The 25,410-nt window shown below is 50.2% G+C and overlaps 9 pseudogenes; all 9 read right to left on the reverse strand.

The window, feature by feature from the left end:
• Window positions 1-342: 342 nt before the first annotated feature.
• LOC143928851 (5S ribosomal RNA) lies at window positions 343-461 on the reverse strand (annotated as a pseudogene).
• A 1,510-nt stretch (window positions 462-1,971) lies between these two features.
• On the reverse strand, window positions 1,972-2,090 carry LOC143928759 (5S ribosomal RNA; annotated as a pseudogene).
• Window positions 2,091-2,250: 160 nt separating this feature from the next.
• LOC143929092 (5S ribosomal RNA) lies at window positions 2,251-2,369 on the reverse strand (annotated as a pseudogene).
• Window positions 2,370-2,468: 99 nt separating this feature from the next.
• Window positions 2,469-2,587, reverse strand: LOC143928828 (5S ribosomal RNA; annotated as a pseudogene).
• A 915-nt stretch (window positions 2,588-3,502) lies between these two features.
• LOC143928912 (5S ribosomal RNA) lies at window positions 3,503-3,621 on the reverse strand (annotated as a pseudogene).
• An 8,453-nt stretch (window positions 3,622-12,074) lies between these two features.
• LOC143928424 (5S ribosomal RNA) lies at window positions 12,075-12,193 on the reverse strand (annotated as a pseudogene).
• Window positions 12,194-12,295: 102 nt separating this feature from the next.
• On the reverse strand, window positions 12,296-12,414 carry LOC143928925 (5S ribosomal RNA; annotated as a pseudogene).
• Window positions 12,415-12,942: 528 nt separating this feature from the next.
• On the reverse strand, window positions 12,943-13,061 carry LOC143928810 (5S ribosomal RNA; annotated as a pseudogene).
• Window positions 13,062-13,439: 378 nt separating this feature from the next.
• LOC143928785 (5S ribosomal RNA) lies at window positions 13,440-13,558 on the reverse strand (annotated as a pseudogene).
• Window positions 13,559-25,410: the final 11,852 nt, after the last annotated feature.

Below are 25,410 nucleotides of genomic sequence, written 5' to 3' on the forward strand. Positions count from 1 at the left end.
CCTCTGGATGGATATATAGCCAATATCTTCAGGCACTCTCAACTCTCTTGACAAATGCCAAGATGGTCACCTTGGGAACAAGTGGAAAAAAATAGGTCAACGGCAACAACATAACAAGAAGCCTACGGCATCTGGAAATCCCAGGCGGTCTCCCATCCAGGGATTAAACTGGTCCCAACCCTGCTTAGCCTCTGAGATCAGATGAGATTGGGCTCTTTAGGGTGATGTGGCCGTAGGAGATTTCTTCAGGCACTCTCAACCCTCTTGACTAACGCCAAGATGGTCACTTTGGGAAACAAACAAAAAAAAACAAGTTAACGCCAACAACCTAAGAACATAGACTTCCTACAGCACCTAGTATTCCCAGGTGGTCTCCCATCCAGGTATTAACAAGGCCCGACCCTGTTTAGTCTCTGAGATCAGACGAGATCTGGTGCTTTCAGGGTTATGTGGCCATAGGCAAGCTCTTCAGGCACTCTCAACCCTCTTGACAAACACCTTGGTAAACAAACAAAACAAAAACAAGTCAACGCCAACAACATAAAAAGAAGCCTACAGCACCTAGTATTCCCAGGTGGTCTCTAATCCAGGTACTAGCAAGGCCCAACCTTGCGAAAAAAAGACAGGTCAATGTCAACAACATAAAAAGAAGAATACGGCACCTGGTATTCCAACGCCATCTCCCATACAGGTACTAACTAGGCCCAACCCTTCTTAGCTTCAGAGATGAGAAGAGATAGGGCTCTTTCAGGGTGATGCTGCTGTAAGCGATCTCTTTGGGCACTCTTAACCCTCTTGACAAATGCCAAGATGGTCACCTTGGGAAACAAGCTGGAAAAAAAAAACAAATCAACGCCAACAGCATAAAAAGAAGCTTACAATAACTGGTATTCCCAGGTGGTCTCCCATCCAGGTACTAACCAGGCCTGACTCTTCTTAGCCTCCAAGATCAGACAAGATTTGGTGCTTTCAGAGTGATGTGGCCATGGGCAATCTCTTCAGGCACTCTCAACCCTCTTGACAAACACCAAGATGGTGACCTTGGGAAACAAGCTAAAAAAATACAGGTCAACGCCAACAACATAAAAAGAAGCCTACGACACCTGGTATTCCCAGGCAGTCTCCCATCCACGTACTAACAAGGTCAGACTCTTCTTAGCCTCCAACATCAAACGAGATCAGGTGCTTTCAGGGTGATGTGCCCGTAGGCAATCCCTTCAGGCACTTTCAACCCTCTTGACAAATGCCAAGATGGTCACCTTGGCAAACAAGCAAAAAAAAACTAAGTCAATGCCAACAACTTAAAAAAAAAGCCTATGGCATTGAGAAATCCCAGGCGGTCTCCCATCCAGGTACTAACCAGGTCCCAACCCTGCTTAGCCTCTGAGATCAAATGAGATTGGGCTCTTTCAGGGTGATGCGGCCATAGTAGATTTTTTCAGGCACGCTCAACCCTCTTGACAAACGCCAAAATGGTTACCTTGGGAAGCAAACAAAAAATCAAGTCAACACCAACAACATAAAAAGAAGCCTACAGCACCTAGTATTCCCAGGCGGTCTCCCATCCAGGTATTACCAAGCGCGACCCTTTCTAGCCTCTGAGATCAGAGGAGATTGGGTGCTTTCAGGGTGATGTGCCCATAGGCAATCTCTTTGGGCACTCTCATCCCTCTTGAAAAATGCCAAGATAGTCACCCAGGGAAACAAGCGAAAAAAAAACGGTTAACTCCAACAACATGAAAGAATACATGGAAGAATACGGCACCTGGTATTCCAAGGCCGTCTCACATTCAAGTACTAACTAGGCCCAACCCTTCTTAGCCTCCGAGATCAGAAGAGATAGGGTGCTTTCAGGGTGATGCTGCTGTAAGCGATCTCTTTAGGCACTCTCAACTCTCTTGACAAATGCCAAGATGGTCACCTTGGGAAAAAAGGGGGAAAAAACAGGTCAACGCCGACAACATAATGAGAAGCCTACAGCACCTGGTATTCCCAGGCTGTCTCCCATCCAGGTACTAACCAGGCCCATCGCTGCTTAGCCCCCGAGATCAGATGAGATTGGGCTCTCTCAGGGTGATTTGGCCGTAGGCACTCTCTTTGGGCACTCTGAAGCCTCTTGACAAAGGCCAAGATGCTCACCTTGGGAAACAAGCTAAAAAAAACAGGTCAAAGCCAACAACATAAAAAGAAGCCTACGGCATCTGGCATTCCCAGGCGATCTCCCAATCAAGACACTAACCAGGCCAGATCCTTCTATGGCACCTGGTCTTTCCAGGCAGTCTCCCATCCAGGTACTAACCAGGCCTGACACTGCTTAGCCTCTGAAATCAGATGAGATCGGGTGCTTTCAGGGTGATGTGGCCGTAAGCGTTCTCTTCAAGACACGCCCAACCCTCTTGACAAACGCCAAGTTGGTCGCCTTGAGAAACAAGTGAAAAAAACAGGACAAAGCCAACAACATAAAAAGAAGCCTATGGCACCTGGTATTCACAGGCGGTCTCCCATCCAGGTACTAACCAGGCCCGACACTGTTTAGCCTCCGAGATCAGACAAGATTGGGCGCTTTCAGGGTGATGGGGCCGTAGGTGATCTCTTCGGGCACTCTCAACCCTCTTGACAAATGCCAAGATGGTCACCTTGGGAAACAAGTGAAAAAAAAAAACAGGTCAAGGCCAATAACATAAAAAGAAGCCTACGGCACCTGTTATTCCCAGGCGTTCTCCCTTCCTGGTATTAACCAGGCCTGACACGGCTTAGCCTCCGAGATCAGACAAGATCGGGTGCTTTCAGGGTGATGGGGTCGTAGGTGATCTCTTTGGGCACTCTCGACCCTCTTGTTAAACGCCAAGATGATCACCTTGGGAAACAAGCGAAAATAAACAGGTCAACACCAACAACATAAAAAGAAGCCTACGGCACCTGGTATTCACAGATGGTCTCCCATACAGGTATTAACCAGGCCGTACACTGCTAGGCCTCTGAGATCAGATGAGATTGTGCGCTTTCAGGGTGATGTGGCCATAGGTGTTCTATTCAGACACTCTCAACCCTCTTAACAAATGCCAAGATGGTCATCTTGGGAAACAAGTGAAAAAAAACAGGTCAACGCCAACAACATAGACCCTGGCGGTCTCCCATCTGACCCTGACCCTGCTTAGCCTCTGAGATCGGGCGCTTTCAAGGTGATGGGGCCTTAGGCGAACGCTTCGGGACATACTCAAAACTCTTGACAGATGCTAAAATGGTCACCTTGGGAAACAAGCGAAAAAAAAACAGGTCAAAGCCAACAATATAAAAAGATTCCAACGGCACCTGTAATTAGGTACTATCCAGGCCGGACCCTGCTTAGCCTCTGAGATCAGATAAGATCGGGCGCTTTCAGGATGATGTGGCCGTAGGAGATTTCTTTGGGCTCTCTCAGCCTTCTTGACAAATGCCAAGATGGTCACCTTGGGAAACAAGCGGAAAAAAAAAACATGTCAACGCCAACAACATAAAAAGAAGCCTACGGCACCTGGTATTCCCAGTCGGTCTCCCTTCCAGTTACTAATCAGGCCCGACAATGCTTAGCCTCCGAGATCAGACAAGATTGGGCACTTTCAGGGTGATTTGGCCGTAGGCACTTTCTTTGGGCACTCTCACCCTCTTGACAAACGCCAAGATGGTCATCTTGGGAAACAAGCGAAAAAAAACAGGTCAACGCCAACAACATAAAAAATAGGATTTTTAAATACAGCTTACCTGTAAATTCCTTTTCTTGAGAGTACATCACGGGACACAGGAGCTTCATTACATAGTGGGTTATATAGGCACCTCTGGTGATTGGACACCGGTTAACCCCCAATTAAGGAGAATTCCTCCCCTATATAACCCCTCCCATATGGGGGGCACCTCAGTTTTGTAGCAAAGCAATAGGAAACCACGTAAAACCCAAGAGGGGTGGGAGCCCTGTGTCCCGTGATGTACTCTCAAGAAAAGGATTTTACAGGTAAGCTGTATATAAAAATCCTATTTTCTTGATCATACATCATGGGACACAGGAGCTTCATTACATAGTGTGATGACCCAAAGCAATGCTCAGATTGAGGGGAGGGAGACACAGATCATAATATATAGACCGCCAAGGACCGGAGGACCTAAACTGCAGCCTGCAGTACACTGCGCCCAAAGGCGATATCCTCTTGCCCTCTGACATCCACCTGATAGAATCTGGTGAATGTGTGGACTGATGACCAAGTTGCAGCCTTACAGATCTGAGCCAGGGAGGCCTGGTGATGCACTGCCCAAGAAGCACTTACAGCCCTAGTTGAGTGCGCTCTCACTTGAAAAGGAGGGATCTTCCCTTTAACACTATAGGCCTGAGAAATAATCTGTCTAATCCACCTTGAGAGAGTGGATTTTGATGCCGCCTGGCCCTTCCTAGGGCCTGCCGGCAAAATAAATAAGCAACCAGTTTTCCTTATCTGAGCAGTTGCCTGAAGATAGATACTGATTGCCCTTACCACATTCAAAGTGTGCAAAGATTCTTCTTCTGCGGACAGTGGGTCCGGAAAAAAGGATGGTAGGCTTACATCTTAATTCAAATGGAATCCTGAAACCACCTTAGGCAGAAAGGACCTGTTGGGACGCATTACCACCAGGTCCTTATGAATAATTAGATACGGTTCTTTACTGGAGAGAGCTGCTAGTTCTGACACTCTTCTAGCCGTGGATATGGCTACCAAAAAAAACAATTTTTTAGTCAAAAGAACTAATGAAGCCTGATGCAAAGGTTCAAAAGGTTGCCCCTGCAAAGCTGAGAGAACCAAATTCAGATCCCATGGGCATACCGGAGGTTTGACTGGCAGCCTTATCCGCATAGCCCCCGGATGAAAGCCCGCACCAGGGAATGTGATGCAAGTGGTTTCTGAAAAAACACTGACAAGGCCGAAATTTGCACCTTGATAGTGCTTACGGCCAAATTAATTTCTAGGCCTGACTGGAGGAAGGCCAAGATCCTGCTAATGACATACTTTCTAGGATGACATTCCCTGAGTTCACAACAGGAAACATATGCCCTCCAGATTTTGTAGTAAATAAGCCTGGAGGCCGGCTTTCTGGCATTGACCAGAGTAGAAAGCCCACGGTCTCTCAGAATGTGGGTCTCAGCAGCCAAACCGTCAAATTCAGACTGTGTAAAGCAGGATGGTAAATTGGACCCTGTGAGAGCAGATCTGGCCGGAGAGGGAGGATCCACGGCCTGCCTACTGCCAACTTCATGATCTCTGTGTACCACGGTCGCCTGGGCCAAGCCGGGGCTACCAAAAGAAGCGACTTTGTTTCCCTCTAGACTCTTCCCAGGAACCGCGACAGAAGCAGGCACGGGGGGAAGGCATAAATCAAATTGTACTGATCCCAGGGAACTGTCAGAGCATCCGACCCCTGAGCGAGTGTATCTCTTGTCCTTGACACAAATTTTTCCAGTTTTCTGTTGAACCTGGACGCAAACAGATCTACGTCTGGAGTACCCCACCTGCGACATAAGTTCCAAAACACGTCGGGGTGCAGAGCCCATTCTCCTAGGCACAACTGCTGGCGGCGCAGAAAATCTGCCTGCCAATTTTTCACTCCTGGAATGAAGACTGCAGAAAGGCATGGAACATGCCTTTCTGCCCAGACAAGTATGCGATTCACCTCTTTTTGCGCAACCAGACTCCTGGTACCGCCCTGGTGATTGATATAGGCCACTGCTGTGGCATTGTCGGACTGAACCTGAACAGGGAGACCCCGTAGTCTGAAAGACCAGTTTATGAGAGCCATATAAACTGCCCGGATCTCCAAGACATTTATGGGCAATAGCTTCTCGATCGCAGACCATTTCTGCTGCGAGCATGTCTCCTCCAACACTGCTCCCTGGCCTGTCAGGCTGGCATCTGTCGTAATAATCTTCCATGGAATAGGAAGAAAAGTTTTGCCTTTCAGCAAGTTCTCAGTTTGTAACCACCAGACGAGACTCTTGCGTGTCCCTGGGGATAGACGCATAGGAAGATCCAAGGACTGGGGCTTCCTGTTCCAAGCCGCAAGGATGCATCTTTGCAGAGGCCTTGAGTGGAACTGGGCGAATGGAACGGCCTCGAAGGAGGCGACCATTTTCCCTAACAGTCTCATGCACAACTGAATGGGGGAAGATCTTCTGCCCAGAATTAGGCGCACCAGATCCCCAATGGCCAAGGCTTTTGGCCTTGGTAGAAACACCTTGCCCTGAGCAGTGTCGATAACCATACCCAGGTATTCCAACCTGGTAGCAGGCTGCAGGGACGACTTTTCTAGGTTTACAATCCAACCTAGGCGTTCCTGCTGTTCTACCGTTCTGGTAACACTGTGGTTCAGGAGCGCTACTGTTTTCTCTATGAGAAGCAAATCGTCTAGATAAGCCATGACGGCTATACCCTGAGCTCTTAGGTTTGCCAAGAGAGGGTCCAGAATCTTTGTGAAGACTCGAGGGGCCGTAGCTAGCCCAAACGGCTAGGCCACAAATTGAAAATGGCGCCGCTCTACCGCGAACCTTAGATACTTTTGGTGTGCGGGAAAAATTGGCACATGGAGATATGCATCCTTGATGTCTATTGATGCCATAAACTCTCCCCCTTGCAGGGAGGAGACCACAGTGCGAATTGACTGTATTCAGAAGGACCGGATGCGTAAAAAACGGTTCAGATCCTTCAGATCCAGGATAGGTCTGACACTTCCATTTGGCTTTGGAACGGTGAAGAGATTCGAGTAAAACCCTGAACCCTGTTCTTTTGAGTCCACTTCTACTATCACCCCCTGGGATAGTAAGTGATCCTTTCGCCCCCAGGATTTCTTCTGCCCCTGGGCCCGGCCTTGAGCCTTTCCTATAGAGGGGGGTTGAGAAGGCCGTCGCCACTGCTTAGAGCTTGATGCTCCGGGAGAGAGAGAACGCCTAAATGATGGACGTTTGCTCCTTTTGACTGGAAGGAGAGTAGATTTACCCCCTGAAATTTTTTGTATGAATTTGTCTAATTCTTCTCCAAACAAACGTTCCCCTTTAAACAGGAACCCAATCAAATGCTTCTTGCATGATAGCTCAGCTGCCCAATTCTTTAGCCATAGGGCCTTCGCATGTTTACCTACAGGAGAGACAAACGAGATGCTTGTTGGACAGAATCCAAAATCGCATCAATCATGAAACACAGAATTTGAGGTATTTCTGCATAATTCTCCACTTCCTCACTGGGAAGGAGGCCAAGCATCTGCTTAACCTGTTCCTTGAGGAACTGACACAACCCCACAGCTGCGACTGTAGGTTGCACTACAGTGCCAGTCATGGAAAAGGAGGCTTTTAATAATGTTTCCAGGTTCTTATCAGTTGGATATTTAAATACCTGAGCATTATCCAAAGGACAGGTCAGGTTTCTATTCACGCAAGAAACAGCCGCATCGACAGATGGGACCCCCCATTTCTTGGTGAAAATTTCCTCCAGAGGATAAAGCATAGAAAACCTTTTAGGAGGAGCAAACAGTTTATCGGGATGTCCCCAATCCTCATACAACAATTTATCCATTAAGGGATTAATTGGAAAGGAAAAGGCAGGTTGTGGGATTTTCCTGACTCCCAGGGAAGAAACAGAGGACGTAGCGATCTCAGCAGCAGGCATTCTGAATGTGGTACGCACCAATTCAGTATAATACTGCACCTGTTTTCTGAGCGCCTGGGAGGAGGGGACTCTCTCCTCTTCCTCTGATTCATCCGACTGCTCAAGATCCCTGTCCTAAGATAGGGATCTCTCCTCATTGTTAGAAGTGTCATCTGAAAGAGGAATCTCAGCAGAGGGAGGGGATCTACCCCTTTTCCTGCTATCTTTTAGGGAAGCTGAAATAAAATTCATGATTCTCCCTTCAAAACCCTCCAATGTAGCCCTAAGGGAGTCCTCAGTGATGTATACCAGGGCTGAAATATTAGGAGAGGCTGCAAATCCTGACAGGGGCACTGACTCATCCTGTGAGGCTGACTCCAGTCTTGCACGGGGGGGGATGGTAACCTACAGGCATTTTTAGAACCCCTAGACCTAGGCGGTGACTTACCAGTGTCCTTGTTATCTCCCCCTGAGACCCTCTTACGAGGAGACTTAGTCCTAAGCTACAAAGCAGAGGTACTAGTACAAAGTGCAATCACTGTTGTGCTTAAAGTCTCACAATAAATATATACAGTGGTGTGAAAAAGTGTTTGCCCCCTTCCTCATTTCCTGTTCCTTTGCATGTTTGTCACACTTAAGTGTTTCGGAACATCAAACCAATTTAAACAATAGTCAAGGACAACACAAGTAAACACAAAATGCAATTTGTAAATGAAGGTGTTTATTATTAAAGGTGAAAAAAAATCCAAAATACACAGTAGTATATAATGACATATAAAGAGCGACATCTAGTGGTTATACCTCAAATTTACTCTTCAAGTATTAAAAACATATTGAATGTATAAAATATCTAAAAATTATAAAAAAAAATATAAAAAAATATATATAAAAATGTGTTAAAAAATGTGAATATCATCTTCTTAGTAGTTTCACATTTCGTTTTCATAATACTTGAGGATAGACTACTTCTTGATTCCACATGACCAACTGCACTTGGTGAGCTCTTCCTCCATCGGCCATATTACTTGGTCCGACCACGCTCCTGTAGCCCTTTACCTACACCCTCTCTAGGAACCCCTCACCTAGGTCTCTTTTCTGGCACCTTAATGAGAGCCTCCTCCAGATACCGGAAGTTTTAGCAGATGTGACCAGGGAATTGGACCTTTATTTCCAGGAAAACTAAATGCAGGACTGCGACCCGGGGATAATTTGGGAGGCTCACAAGTCAGTACTCCGCAGGGTACTTATCAAGCACGGGGCGTGCATCAAACGAACACGGAAGGAACAGCTTGCTAATCTGTTTCGTGAACTTGCCTCTGTGGAAGCTAAACATAAACATGCCCCCTCACGGACCTTAGAGATTGAATTGGGGACACTCCGTACCCAGATTACTGACCATTAAAAGGCGAAAGCGGCACTCCAGTTTTGTCATAAACTGACGTAGGAGTCAGGGGACAAATGCGGAAAAATCTTAGCCAGGTCGGTAAAGGAGTTGAAATCTGCCTCTTACATACCACAGTTGATAGATGAGAATGGCCAAATAGCCGAAGTCTTTGAAAATTTTTACTCTGATCTCTACAACCTGCCCGATTCAGGGTCCGGACAGGACAATATAGACAGATATGTAACCGGTTCTGGTCTACCAATCCTCTCATCGGAATCACGGGAGTACTTGGAGGACCCGATCACACTGGAAGAAGTCCAGACAGCCGTGGGACCTCCGAAGGTGGGTAAGGCTCCGGGCCCTGACGGATATACCGCACAATACTATAAGACCTTCCTCCCTATTCTCGGCCCGCGCTTGGTGAATTTATTTAATACTCTGAGCTCGAATGGGGATTTTCCTGAGGATACCCTTAGAGCCCACATCTCGTTGATACCTAAGGAGGGCAAAGACCCGGGCCTATGTGGGAGCTACAGACCCATTTCCCTCCTAAATTGGGTCCTAAAACTATTCTCTAAAATCCTCGCCACGCGATTGGCACAGCACTTGCAGTCCCTTATACACATTGACCAGTTAGGTTTTATTCCCACAAGGGAAGATAGGGACAACACCATTAAGGTGCTTACCCTGGTCCATAAAGCAAAGTCATTTGGGACCCCTTGTCTTTTAGTGAGTACTGATGCCGAGAAGGCTTTTGATTGGGTCAAATCGACATTCATGTTCTCGGTCCCTCACCATATAGGTCTGAGTGAACGGATGCTGGCATGGATAAGTAAGATATACTCACACCCTTCAGCTCAAGTCAAAGCAAATGGGGTGCTCTCATCTCCCCTTGACATCGGGAATGGGACCAGACAGAGCCCAAGCTCTCCCGATCCAGATTCCAGTCCCGTTTTTTAAGCAAGCTCAATCCCTCCTCACTCAATTTAACTGGGCCCACAAAAATCCCAGATTTAAGCGGTCACAGCTGACATTGTCTAAACAACAGGGAGGGTTGGTTCTCCCTGACTTGCAACGCTACTACCTGGCCTCCCATCTGGGGTGTGTATTGGACTGGAATCAAAACAAACTTTCTAAGCTCTGGGTGCAACTAGAACAATCTCACTCCCGAATTCCGATAAGAAGCGCCATGTGGTGCTATAAGGATTTACCCACAGAATTGACGTCACATCCCACTATATGGGCTTTGTTGAAAGTCAGTCACCTGATCGCTACCCAAAACACACTCACGTCTTTGACTTCCCCCCTATTCCCTATACGTGGCCATGCAAACTTTGAACCGGGGACCCACTTAGAAATTCCAACCTAGACCATGCGTCTAAATTCGTCATTGACGGAATATGGCCTTCTTTGTCAACCCGAACAGATGCGACAGGGCTTTTCCAACTGCCTTTTTGGAGAGCGGCGCAACAACATAATTTTCTCCATTCCATTCCCAATCCTCAAACTTTCGCCAGCCCTCAGATGGTGTTTGAGACTCTATGCAGGAGTGAAGGCCCTTTGGCCCACATTCTCTCTCAAACAGATCACCCACACTTAACCTGTCTGTCCAACTGGGAAAAAGACCTTAATTGCTCGTTTTCCCCAGCACAGAGACAATGCATTATCACTTTGGCTCTCAAAACCTCGCTGTGCACGAAGATACAGGAGACAAATTTTAAACTTCTCACCAGGTGGTATTTGACACCATCAAAGCTGCATAAATGTTTCCCCTCTTCCTCGAACATATGCTGGAGGTGTTGAGAAGAAGAGGGCACATTGCTCCACATTTTTGGTCCTGCCCCAGCTTGGTGGACTTCTGAACAGAGATCCGATGCATAACACAAAAATTCACAGACTTCTCCATCCCGGAAGAGGCTGCATTCTTTCTCTTGCACCATTGACAGATTCCCATTAAGAAGTACAAAAAAATAAATTTTACGGCATGTGATAAATGCGGCTAAATCCTGCATCCTTCTTTATTGGAAAAAATGCCCCCCCCCTTTCATTACTCACTGGCTTAGGAAAATAGAGGACATTAAAAAAAATGGAGGACTTGATCCTCACATCACAAGGTAAACAAGAATTTTTTAAACAAACCTGGGACATCTGGAATACCTTTATATTCTCGCTGGATGGATGTCGCCTGCTATCACCTTAGTGCTCTGAGCTTTCCTTGATTGGCCTCTTGGACAGTGGCTGCCATCGTGTCTCGTCCCCTCTTCTCCTTTCCTGATCTTTCACCCCTTCTCTTTTCTGCCTTCCTCCCCTATCTCTCACCCCCTCCACCCCCTCTCTCTTTTGGAAAAAGTGGAAAATTGGTAATAACGGCCCCACACCCCCCTATGGATGGATTATGCCGGAGGGACCTGGGGTTTGTGTGACCCTGGATCTTGGTACAGTACTTTATCCGTGCCTTGAATCATTATGATTGATGGAAGGCAGACTCACAGTTGCAAATATACCTGTATCAAGTATTGTTCAGCTGCTTTTTGCTCTGTATTTCTCTGTTGCATTATGTACTCGGGGGACCGTCTTCCCCTGTTTGGAGAAAAAATTATATTTGAAAAAAAAAAAGAAGCCTATGACACCTGGTATTCCCAGGCGGTCTCCCATCCAGGCATTAACCAGGCCCGACCCTGCTTAGCCTCCAAGATCAGATGAGATGGAACAGATTCTGGGTGATGTGGCCGTAGCCAATATCTTCTGGCACTCTCAACTCTCTTGACAAACGCCAAGATGGTCACCTTGGGAACAAGCGGAAAAAAATAGGTCAACGGCAACAACATAAAAAGAAGCCTACGGCATCTGGAAAACCCAGGCGGTCTCCCATCCAGGTACTAAACTGGTCCCAACCCTGCTTAGCCTCTGAGATCAGATGAGATTGGGCTCTTTCAGGGTGATGTGGCCGTAGGAGATTTCTTCAGGCACTCTCAACCCTCTTGACTAACGCCAAGATGGTCACCTTGGGAAACAAACAAAAAAAACAAGTCAACACCAACAACATAAGAAGAAGTCTACAGCACTTAGTATTCCCAGGTGGTCTCCCATCCAGGTATTAACAAGGCCCGACCCTGTTTAGTCTCTGAGATCAGACGAGATCTGGTGCTTTCAGGGTTAAGTGGCCATAGGCGAGCTCTTCAGGAACTCTCAACCCTCTTGACAAACACCAAGATGATCACCTTGGTAAACAAACAAAAAAAAAAAACAAGTCAACGCCAACCACATAAAAAGAAGCCTACAGCACCTAGTATTCCCAGGTGGTCTCCAATCCAGGTACTAGCAAGGCCCAACCCTGTTTAGCCTCTGAGATCAGAGGAGATCGGGCGCTTTCAGGGTTATGTGCCCATAGGCAATCTCTTTGGGCACTCACATCCCTCTTGAAAAATGCCAAGATAGTCACCCTGGTAAACAAGCGAAAAAAAAACAGGTCAACGCCAACAACATAAAAAGAAGAATACGGCACCTGGTATTCCAAGGCCGTCTCCCATTCAAGTACTAACTAGGCCCAACCCTTCTTAGCCTCCAATATCAGAAGAGATAGGGTGCTTTCAGGGTGATGCGGCTGTAAGCAATCTCTTTAAGCACTCCCAACCCTCTTGACAAATGCCAAGAAACAAGAAACAAGCTAAAAAAACAGGTCAACACCAACAACATAAAAAGAAGCCTGCGGCATCTGGAAAACCCAGGCGGTCTCCCATCCAGGTAGAAACCAGGCCCAACCCTGCTTAGCCTCTGAGACCAGATGAGATTGGGCGCTTTCAGGGTGTTGTGCCCATAGGCAATTTCTTTGTGCACTCTCAACCCTCTTGACAAATGCTAAGATGGTCACCTTGGGAAACAAGGGAAAAAAAACAGGTCAACGCCGGCAACATAATGAGAAGCCTACGGCACCTGGTATTCCCAGGCTGTCTCTCATCCAGGTACTAACCAGGCCCATCGCTGCTTAGACTCCGAGATCAGATGAGATTGGGCTCTTTCAGGGTGATTTGGCAGTAGGCACTCTCTTTGGGCACTCTGAAGCCTCTTGACAAAGGCCAAGATGGTCACCTTCGGAAACAAGCTAAAAAAAACAGGTCAAAGCCAACAACATAAAAAGAAGCCTACGGCATCCGGTATTCCCAGGCGATCTCCCAATCAAGACACTAACCAGTCCAGATCCTTCTATGGCACCTGGTCTTCCCAGGCAGTCTCCCATCCATGTACTAACCAGGCCTGACACTGCTTAGCCTCTGAAATCAGACGAGATTGGGTGCTTTCAGGGTGATGTGGCCGTAAGCGTTCTCTTCATGACACACCCAATCCTCTTGACAAACGCCAAGATGGTCGCCTTGAGAAACAAGTGAAAAAAACAGGTCAAAGCCAACAACATAAAAAGAAGCCCATGGCACCTGGTATTCCCAGGAGGTCTCCCATCCAGGTACTAACCAGGCCCGACACTGTTTAGCCTCCGAGATCAGACGAGATTGGGCGCTTTCAGGGTGATGGGGCTGTAGGTGATCTCTTCGGGCACTCTCAACCCTCTTGACAAACGCCAAGATGGTCACCTTGGGAAACAAGTGAAAAAATAACAGGTCAAGGCCAACAACATAAAAAGAAGCCTACGACACCTGTTATTCCCAGACTGTTATGTCTCTGGATGGTGAGTCTGACTTGGTGGAAGGAGACCTCTCTTACGGCTCTGGTTCAAGTCCCTCTGAAGTGGGGAACAGAGGGACAAGAGCACAGCGGGGTAGGAGCGTCTGGCCAGATGCAGCAGCGGACGCTGATGAGATGGAGATCTTCCAGATGCAGGAACTCTCCGCAGCAGATGACAGATGATGATGGTTGGCAAGCTGGCTGTGAGATGGACAGTCCACGGACCTGGAGAGGCAGTAGCAGGCTCGGAAGGATCTCTGAGCAGGAGGACAAGCAGGACCAGCAGCAAGCAGGAACCAGCAGGGGAGAGGCAGAAGAATAGTCAACAAGCAGAGGTTCAGCAACAGGTGTCAGTCCGAGAAAGGTCAAACAAGCCGGGGTCAGAGCAGGAGAAGGCAGCAGGCAGAATAACAGGTTGCTTCAGGTACTAGCTGCAGACGAACAGCACAGAACATCTGCAGCTGTACCTTTAAAAAGGGCCACTGGCGCCAATCGCGCTAGCGCGCACACGCACGCACGCGCCGCGCGCGCACGCGAACGGCGTGCACACGCGCGTGCCTGGGGCGCCCGGCGGCGCGCGTGCACGCGCCGACCCGCGATGCGAGTGCGCATGCGCGAGCGGCGATCCGCTCGCACAGAACGGACGGATCCCCGACATTGTCCCCCCACAAGGGGCAACCTCCGGATGCCCCTAGCGACTCTCTTTTCTGGATGTGCAGAAAAGAAGGCCCGGATTAATCTATCAGCATGCAGGTTAACAGCAGGTTCCCATGAATTATTCTCCGGGCCATAGCCCTTCCATTTAATCAAGAACTGACCTTGCCCCTGTCGTCTCCTGAAGTCCAAAATTGCCTCCACCTCATACTCTTCATTGCCATTAATCAACACAGGCTCGGGCGTTCTTGTTCCTCTACCGGGAAAGGGATCAGGTACAGCAGGTTTGAGCAAAGATACATGGAAAACTGGGTGTATTTTCATGGAGTCAGGTAAGGACAGTTCATATGACACTTCATTAATCCTCCTCTTAACTGGAAATGGCCCCAAACATTTGGGTGCCAGTTTCTTGGAGGGACAAGCTAATTTCAAGTTAGAAGTGGAAAGCCATACCTGATCCCCGACTTGAAGAACCAATTCTCCTCTTCTTTTTTGATCAAAGTTCCTCTTACTGTCCGCCTGAGCCTTGGCTATGGCTTCTTGGAGGATCCGGTTGTTACGATGGAGAAAGGACACGTGGCCTGGACTGCTGGAACATGGGATTCTGAAAGAATATCAGGAAGAAAAGACAGATGAAAACCATAGTTAGCAAAAAACGGGGACTGCCCTGTGGTAGCATGACTGGCGTTGTTATAGGCGAATTCCGCCAGGGGTAAAAGGGAAACCCAATTGTCCTGAACAAAGGACGTAAAGCATCTAATGTACTGTTCGAGGGTTTGGTTGGTACGCTCAGTCTGCCCATTGGTCTGGGGGTGATAGGCGGAGGACAAGGCCAGTTCTATTTTCAAGGTCTCACATAGGGCTCTCCAAAAACGAGAAGTGAACTGGACCCCCCTATCTGATACGATATTAGCGGGTACCCCGTGAAGTCTGATCATCTCCCTAATGAAGATGTGGGCCGTCTCAGATGCGGAGGGAGTTTCCTTCAACGGTAGGAAATGGGCCATTTTGGACAAGCGGTCACAAACCACAAAGATGGCTGTACAGTTTTCAGAGGGAGGAAGTTCTACAATAAAATCCATTGTAATCATCCGCCAGGGTCGGTCAGGTGCGGGAAGGGGTTTGAGCAGACCCCAGGCCCGGTTTCTGGGAACCTTACTTTGACTACACACGGGGCAAGAGTCTACATATTGTTTGCAGAATTCCCTCATGCCTGGCCACCAGAAGCTCTAGTGTTTTGCGGAAGCCAAAGTGCCCTGCGAGAGGGTGATCATGAAGGAAACCCAGGATCCTCATTCGGACGTCTTCAGGAACAAAGATTAAATTTTCTTTCCAAAGCAGCCCCTCTCTGGGTACCAACGTAATTCCTGGGGGACAGGAGGATATGAGAGAAGCTCCTCTTAACTGGGACAACAGGTCTGACTGGACGAGCAAAAAGGTGTTGGCAGGAAGGATGGTGTCTGGGGGTACGATGTCCTTGGAACTGTCAAACATGCGAGAAAGCGCATCCGGCTTCACATTTCTTGAACCAGGACGATAGATAATGTGAAAGCAGAACCGGGAGAAGAAGAGGGCCCAGCGGGCCTGCCGAGGCTTCAGGCGTTTAGCGGTACGGAGGTACTCAAGGTTCTTATGATCAGTGTAAATGAGTACGGGGTGAACCGCCCCCTCCAGTAAATATCTCCACTCCTCTAAAGCAGACTTGATGGCTAGTAACTCTCGGTCCCCCACTTCATAGTTCCTCTCCGCAGGAGAAAGTTTTCGAGAAAAGAACCCTACGGGGTGCATCAGATCATTTTTACCTTGACGCTGGGAAACCACCGCCCCCACTGCTACCTCAGAAGCATCGACCTCCAAGATAAAGGGATTGAGACGGGTCCGGATGGCTGAGGATGGGAGCAGAAGTAAACAAGTTCTTGAGTCTCTCAAAGGCAGCCTGTGCTTTAGGGCCCCAATAGAAACGTACGTTTTGCTTAGTGAGCTGGGTGATGGGAGAGATGATGGCCGAGAACCCCTTAATTAATTTTCTATAAAAATTGGCAAAGCCCACAAAGCGCTGGATCCCCTTTTTATCGGTGGGAGCTGGCCACTCAAGAACAGCAGAAACCTTCTGCGGGTCCATTTTGATGCCTGCTGGAGAAATTTCAAGGCCAAGAAATTGAATGTTCTGCTGCTCGAACTTGCATTTTTCGGCTTTGGTGTATAACCCGTGTTGTCGGAGCCGAAGCAGCACCCTGCCGACGTGCTCACGATGCTGTTCCAGAGATCCGGAGAAAATCAGAATGTCATCTAAGTATTCAATGACGAAAATGTCCAGAAAGTCCCGGAAAACATAATTTATCAGATGCTGGAAAGTGGCTGGGGCGTTACAGAGCCCGAAAGGCATAACCAGGTACTCGTAGTGCCCAAAACGAGTTTGGAAAGCAGTTTTCCACTCGTCGCCAGCCCGTATACGGACCAGATTATAAGCTCCCCTCAGGTCCAACTTGGTGAAGACGGTAGCCGACCTCAGCTTTTGAAAAAGTTCAGGAATCAAAGGTAGAGGATAACGGTTTTTAACCGTAATTCTGTTCAGCTCCCGGTAATCCACACAGGGCCGAAGTGTCTGATCCTTCTTCGTGACAAAGAATATTCCGGCACCAGCAGGAGATGTGGAGTGGCGGATGAACCCCTTTTTGAGGTTTTCAGAAATGTAGACCTTCAGGGCTTCTTGTTCTTTCTCAGACAGGGGGAAGACTTGTCCGAACGGAATCTCTGCTCCCGGAAGAAGCTCAATGGGGCAATCGTAAGGGCGGTGCGGAGGAAGGGAATCAGCCCCCCGCTTACTGAAAACGTCCAGAAATTTGTGATAGGGTTCAGGAACTGACTGACACAAGTCCAGGTCTGGGTCCAGACAGAGGAGCATTCTGGGCTGGGCAGGAACCCCAGGAAGGCAGTGATCCAGGCAATAGGGGGATAGAAACCTCACTTCCCCGGAGGACCAGTCAATGGAGGGATTATGTGCCTGAAGCCACGGTATGCCTAGGATCACTGGAAACAGTGGTGAAGAGATAACATTGAGTGTTAGCAGTTCCGTGTGCTGGCAGGAGGTGGTAGCTAGTAGTGGAATGGTCTCCTGGGTGACTCGACCGGATTTAATTTGAGAACCGTCAGCCAAGAAGATGGAAAGTCCATGAGATTTTTTCCGAAGAGGTATGGAATGCAAGTCGGTGAAGGCAGAGTCAATAAAACAACCGCAGGCCCCGGAGTCAAGGATAGCGTTGACGTGGACTGTTCTTTCCTGAAGCTGAAATGAAAGTAGAAGGGCAATATGGGAAGTGTTGGCAGGCAAGATTATGGAACTGTTAGACACAGAAGAAAGGCACTTACGTGTCTTAACAGGGCAGTTGGTCACGTAATGTCCGGATCCGCCACAATACAGACATAAGTTCATCTGCCGGCGTCGGGCTCGCTCTTCAGGTGACAGGGTAGGCCGCAGTAGTCCGAGCTGCATGGGCTCCTCAGAAGTTTGAGCAACACTGGCAGGCCCCCCTTGAGGGGAAGGGGTGAAGAAAGGTTCCGGAGTAGGGGTTCTAGCGGTCATCCAGGCTGGTCTTTGGGGTTGAGAGGAGCGTTCGGCCATACGCTCACGAAGTCTCCGGTCAATCTGAATGGCCAAAGCAATTAGGCCTTCCAGGGAGTCTGGGGTACCAACACGGGCCAGTTCATCCTTAAGACCCTCAGACAGACCCATAGGGAATTGATGTCTCAGGGCCGACTCGTTCCACTGGGTGTCTGCGCTCCAGCGTCTGAAGTCCGAAACATAGTCCTCAGCCGTCCTACGGCCTTGCTGGAGCGCAGATAATGCAGATTCCACGGTGGCAGTCCGTTGGGGATCGTCATAGAGCTGAGCCATTCCTTCGAAGAAAGAAGAGAGGGTCTGGGTAAGAGAGTTGTCATTTTCCAGGAGGTGATGGGCCCAGGACTGGGGTTCTCCTTGCAGAAGGGAAATAACGAATCCCACTTTAGTTGCTTCCAAGGAAAAGGTCCTGGGCTGAAGGGCGAAATACAACTGGCAGGCGTTGCGGAATGCCCGAAATCTGGAACGGTCCCCTGCAAATCTCTCCGGGATGGGAACCCTTGGTTCAGGTGGAAGCATCATAACAGTAGAGGGGGTAGCTGGCTGAGCAGGAGGAGGCTGAGGTGCTGTGACTGCTGGACCGGAAGCAGATAGATGCTGAACCCGCTCTTCCAACCTGGTGTACCCGTCCTGAAGGGATTTCACGGCCTGGGTGAGAGCCGCAAGGTGCGAGCAGATCTCCTTCATGGCGGAGGCCCCTTCCGCAGACTCAGTCATGGCTGTTCGTACTGTTATGTCTCTGGATGGTGAGTCTGACTTGGTGGAAGGAGACCTCTCTTACGGCTCTGGTTCAAGTCCCTCTGAAGTGGGGAACAGAGGGACAAGAGCACAGCGGGGTAGGAACGTCTGGCCAGATGCAGCAGCGGACGCTGATGAGATGGAGATCTTCCAGATGCAGGAACTCTCCGCAGCAGATGACAGATGATGATGGTTGGCAAGCTGGCTGTGAGATGGACAGTCCACGGACCTGGAGAGGCAGTAGCAGGCTCGGAAGGATCTCTGAGCAGGAGGACAAGCAGGACCAGCAGCAAGCAGGAACCAGCAGGGGAGAGGCAGAAGAATAGTCAACAAGCAGAGGTTCAGCAACAGGTGTCAGTCCGAGAAAGGTCAAACAAGCCGGGGTCAGAGCAGGAGAAGGCAGCAGAGTCAAACAGAAGCCGGGTCGGGTATCAGGTGAACTTTCAGGCAGAATAACAGGTTGCTTCAGGTACTAGCTGCAGACGAACAGCACAGAACATCTGCAGCTGTACCTTTAAAAAGGGCCACTGGCGCCAATCGCGCTAGCGCGCACACGTGCACCCGCGCGTACCTTGGGCGCGCGTGCACGCGCCGACCCGCGATGCGAGTGCGCAGACGCGAGTGCGCATGCGCGAGCGGCGATCCACTCGCACAGAACGGACGGATCCCTGACACAGACGTTCTCCCATTCTGGTACTTACCAGGCCCGACACTGTTTAGCCTCCAAGATCAGACAAGATTGAGTGCTTTCAGGGTGATGGGGCCGTAGGTGATCTCTTTGGGCACTCTCAACCCTCTTGTTAAACGCCAGGATGGCCACCTTGGAAAACAAGCGAAAATAAACAGGTCAACGCCAACAACATAAAAAGAAGCCTACGGCACCTGGTATTCACAGATGGTCTCCCATACAGGTATTAACCAGGCCGTACACTGCTAGGCCCCCGAGATCAGATGAGATTGTGCGCTTTCAGGGTGATGTGGCCATAGGTGTTCTATTCAGACACTCTCAACCCTCTTGACAAATGCCAAGATGGTCATCTTGGGAAACAAGTGAAAAAAAACAGGTCAATGCCAACAACATAGACCCTGGCGGTCTCCCATCTGACCCTGACCCTGCTTAGCCTCTGAGATCGGGCGCTTTCAGGGTGATGTGGCCTTAGGCGAATGCTTCGGGACATACTCAAAACTCTTGACAGATGCTAAAATGGTCACCTTGGGAAACAAGCGAAAAAAAAAAACAGGTCAAAGCCAACAATATAAAAACATTCCAACGGCACCTGTAATTAGGTACTATCCAGGCCGGACCCTGCTTAGCCTCTGAGATCAGATGAGATTGGGCGCTTTCAGGGTGATGTGGCCATAGGAGATTTCTTTGGGCTCTCTCAGCCCTCTTGACAAATGCCAAGATGGTCACCTTGGGAAACAAGCGGAAAAAAAAACCATGTCAATGCCAACAACATAAAAAGAAGCCTATGGCACCTTGTATTCCCAGTCGGTCTCCCATCCAGTTACTAATCAGGCCCAACAATGCTTAGCCTACAAAATCAGACAATATTGGGCACTTTCAGGGGCGTGGTCTCGGCATGGAGGAGTGAGGACGCACATCTTGTGAGCTCCCGGTCCGTGACCCCTCCATAGCCCTACACTGCAGTCTAGCCGCACATTTCAGCACCCCTGGCCTCGCACACGCTGATGACAGGCAGCCGTCCGGGCGGAGATGCATCTAACGGCGGTATGGACAAATACCTTTTCCCGCTCCAGCCTCCGGCCTCCACGCCCGATCCAGCCAAGATGGAGCCCGCGGCCTCCTGCGCGTCCAGCCTAGCGCTGCCGGGAGAAGGTGAGAGAGGGACACAGCACACTCACGACCTGCCTCCATTCTCCCTGCCCAGCAATCTATCTCCATGCCTTCCCCGCTCGCTGTCCCTGGCATCCCTGGGCAGCCTGGAGCATAGCGGACTACCGCCATGGTTCCCCCGCGGGTCGCAGCTCTCACAGGGGCCATCCCACAGTGGTTCCCCCATTATGGAGCCACGCAGCCAGCCAGCATCTGCAGCAGACACACAGGGGGGAGCGGACATGTTTCATCCTTCCACTCTCCTGGGAGACAGAACAGTGTGGACTCTGCTGCAAAATCTTCCCACAAAGGAGGACTTTAGCTGCATGGCGGCCAGGATTGAGACAACACTGAGGAACGAGATAGCGGGTGTTAAGCGGGAGGTAGCGTCCATGAACACCTGAGTATCAACTTTAGTGAGTGATGTGACCTCATTGAACTGGCTTGAAAGGCACGCAAGACACCCTGACCGACAGAGTCGCACAGCTGCAATATTAGGATCAGAGACTTGCCTGAAGCTACTGGTCAAGCTGACCTTAAAGTAACGGTCACAGCCATCTTTAATGCTTGCTTAGACCGCCCTGCTGATACAGAGATTATCATTGACAGAGTCCACGGGACCATGGGACCCAGAGGCCCCACTGAGGGCAGGCCACGTGACGTTCTGTGCTGCCTCCATAGTTATTCCGTGAAAGAGGATGTTCTACAAGCAGTGTGGCGCAAAGGCAGCATAGACTTTGACAGAGCGCAGATTACTCTGCTGCCGGACGTCTCTCGGAGGACCCTTCAGATGAGATGCTGCCTGCGGCCCCTCCTGGAGAAGTTGAATGAACAGAGGATACCCTACAAGTGGGGTCACCCATTCCACCTCATAGTGCGCAAGAATGGTAGGCCCGTTACACTACGACACTCCTCGGAGGTTCCATCTTTCTTGGACACGCTGGGTCTACCACCGATCGCTATACCTGATTGGCTGGTGTTTGTTGTCCCCCAAAGCACTCCAGCCGATGAGTTCAACCCACCGGCCAGGCCTCAGAGATCGAGGAGAAACCGCTGACCCCACCGCCGGAGATCGCAAGCACCTCAAGATCATGAACCCTGAGTGAGTAGTGCTTCCCCCCATATTTTGACGTCTGGAGAATATTGATTTTTGTTTGCTATTATACCTGAGAGACACACGGTCCCATCCTTACCAGAGCTCACAACAGTGGATCCCGGGGGAGGGAGGTTGGTGAGGATCAAGGTGCCCAACCAAACCAGCACCTAGACGAGGGCCTGGCCTGGAGACAGCTGCCTATGACTATTGTGTAGCTGTCGGTCTACAGGCCCCCTAGGACACCATCAGTGGGACAGCAACCTTTGTAGGAAAATTGCCCATGCTGCCAGATCACCTTCTGGGTGTCTCCCCCCCCCCAGTACTTTACTGCCGCCTAAAGAACTGAGTGTAGCAGAATGGTCGCCCACCCGGGGACCTCTGGAAGAGGCAGAATACCAACCTGAACAGCCACGAGACCTGTGGACCTGCATGAATGGGAGTGCCCCCCCCTTCTTTTTTTTTCTCCTCCTCCTCTTGGAGAGGGGGGGGACTGGGGGGAGGGAGGGGGCTGGAACCTGGGTGGTGTGGAGACTTGTATACTCTGCACTGTAATGTTTGTTATGGTTAATTGTTCTTACTTTGTTTTAATGTTCTCCATGATTTACTACAGACTGAAGTGAAGCTATGTAACGATCCTTTATTTTTGTTGAGTGTTGTTGAGTTGCCGTAGGGTTGCTGAGGACACCCCCTGAAAGCCCACATGTGGCTGCAGAGACCAAGGGCTACTGGAGGGGTACCGCACTGCGAGTTCCTCCCTCTACAGTGCCCTACCCCTACCCCCAATAGGCCTCACTGCCTTAGCCGGCAGGCTTTCTCCAATAGGAGCTTTAGAATTTCCCCGATCCGCCCTTAAGTCTACCCCTGTCCCTTCCCTTTTTAAGTTGGGACTCCTTCTAGTCTCCCCCTTCCCTGTCCTCTTTGTCCCACCTTTTCTTTTACCCTTGCTAACCTATACATGCCGAATGTTGGCCAGCTGCCTGCTCTGGATGCGTGCCTTGCTGCCCTGGCTGCATTCTTGGAAGGCACCCTGATTGTTGGGGGAGATCTTAACCTTACCCTAGATCCCCACAGGGACTCATCGACGGGCGCCTCTGCTCTATCTGTAAGAACACGTATCCAAATAAGAGACCTAATCCACTCTCACCGACTGATAGACGTCTGGCGCACCCTCCACCCGCAGGAAAGAGACTACTCTTTCTTCTCTGCTGTTCACGGCTCCTATTCACGCATAGACCTGTTCTTGGTAGCCCACAACGCCCTACCGCTGGTTTCTGATGCTCAGATCGGACATATTGCTTTGTCCGACCATGCGCCGATTTCCTTGGCGCTGAAGCTTCAACCGGAATCGCAAGGCCAGTCGTGGTGGCGACTAAATGAGTCTCTCCTGAAGGACACAGAGACCCACTCAGATTTGCTCCAGGAAATAAAAGGCTTCTTTGAGAACAATCAGGACTCAGTCCCCAACCCTCTTACGGTCTGGGCTGCCCATAAATGTTACATTAGGGGCATTGTTATTAAGCATGGGCACAGACTCAAGGTTGCTAGAACCAAAGCTCTCTCTGATCTTATCTCTAAATTACATGCGTGTGAACGGCGGCACAAATCTCTGTCGACTGACATGCTGGATGCAGAAGTGAAGGACCTTCGGGAGCAAATTAGAGAATTCTGAGGGGGCGTGGCCTGAACATGGAAGGATAGAGACGTGCATTACCTGAGCTCCCGGCCGTCTCTCGTCTCTACGGACTATTCCTTCTGCTGGCCCGCACTATGCCCGCTTCCAAGAAGAAGAACTTGCACAAAACCAACAGGCTTACTAGACCGCCGACTCCGGCGGCGAATTCCGGTGATATAGAGCGGCTTTTCCACCTGTCTCAACACCGCTCCTCCGATTCCAATATGGCGCCGGAGCGCGCCCACGTGGAGACTGAGAGGGCGACATGCTCCTCTCCGGACTTAGACTCGGAGGCTTCTCAGGCTTCCATCCCCGCCCCGCAACTGGAGACACCTAAAGCGCCTCGGAATGCCCTGGACGCGGCGGAGTCCCCCCGCACAGCTCCACAGATGGATACGGACCTCCGCATACTATTACAGGCTCTCCCTACGCGAGCTGACATCACCGCCCTGATCGACAGAGTGGAGGAAACTCACCGCAAAGAAATAGCGCTCGTCAGGGGTGAGGTGAGGGACCTGTCCGCTAGGGTTGCGGGGGGGGAGCATTCCCTCTCAGCCTTAGATCTTCGGGTGGGAGCACTGGAGGCCTCTCAGGCGGCGACCATGGACATGCTACTTACCCAGCAGTTACGCCTGGAGGAAATGGAGGACCGCAGCCGCAGGAACAACCTGCGGCTGCGGGGGTTGCCTGAAGCGACGGAATCTGAGGATCTTGCGGACACTGTTGCTGCGATCTTTCGCAGCATCCCTGGAGTGGACCTCCCTTCCCGCCTGGAGTTTGACAGGATACATCGTGCGCTGGGGCCCAGGTCTGCGGATCTCACCAGGCCGCGAGATGTAGTATGCCGCCTGCACCATTATGGTCTCAAAGAGGAAGTATTACGGAAATCATGGGAGGCCCCTGCTTTGGAGTTTGATGGTGCGGAGGTGCAGATTTTGCCGGACATCTCCCGTGCCACCCTCCAGAGACGCGCCATTATGAAGCCCCTACTGGATCTTGCACGGCGCTGCGGAGCAACGTATCGATGGGGCTACCCGTTGTCCGTTACCTTCCGCAAGGATCAACGTGCCTTTACCTTGCGTGCTATGGACTCCCTACCTGCCCTATTTCGGTTTCTGGATGCGGAGCCTATTGAAGTCCCGAACTGGCTGGCAGCTCTCCCTCGCTCGCGGGGAACAGGACCGGACTCCCATCGTGGCAGCAGCGGTGATCAGCCGCCCAGACAACAGCGACGGCATCGCAGACCCAGGGAGCACTCCGGGGGGGGACCCCGTGAGCTCTGAGGTATTTTTTTGATTGTGTTTCTTTGCCTGCTGCCGTTCCCCCCGGCCCCCCCCTCCCTCTCCCCCCCCCCCCGCCATTGCCCCCGAGCTGACGGCGAGTCGATCTCCCAACACTCTGGTGACGTTTGGGGAGCCTCCCCGATACATACACCCCACGGGGATAGTGCACCTTATGCCTGCCCCACTCTGGGATCGGAGAGCAGGTTCCATGGTGGCCCGATGCCTCTGAGGCCGCCCTTGGTGTGATGCCCAGCAGCTTGCAGGTTCCTAGCAGATGAGTACTGACATTAGTAGACTATGGATTTATGCTACCTGCTTTACGAGCTGCACTAACTATCTCTGGGACCTAGCTGTGGAGTGTTTCAGGGGGCGGGGGGGTGGATGTTTTACCTGCTCGACCCCAGGCTCCCCATTTTCCTTTGTTCGGATCCTGCACATTGAGTTGAACTCAACATGGAACAGTTTGCTTCCAGCCAAAGACTTACCTGTCATACCCAGATCTGACTATATTTGCACTGAGGTTACATAGGCTTTACTGTCGCATGGCGATGTGAACATTAGTTTCAGAATACAGCCAGTGTTACGGGTCCTCCACCATTAATGTCCCCATAACATTCCCCTTTCATGTCTGCTGACCTCTCAACTACGTTACTATCCTGGCTGGGACAACCTCACTGCCTATTGTATCCTGCCGCTCACAGGCTTTTCTCCTGAGGCTTTCTGGGTTTCTGGACTACAAGGACTGCAGCTTTTATTATTTTTGTTTTCATGCAATTTGCTCAAGTATGATAGGTTAAAAGTTTTACCAGTATC

Source organism: Lithobates pipiens, unplaced genomic scaffold (assembly GCF_037356315.1).
Source record: "Lithobates pipiens isolate NorthernLeopardFrog02 unplaced genomic scaffold, aLitPip1_a1.2 Scaffold_23, whole genome shotgun sequence".
Classification (NCBI taxonomy): domain Eukaryota; kingdom Metazoa; phylum Chordata; class Amphibia; order Anura; family Ranidae; genus Lithobates; species Lithobates pipiens.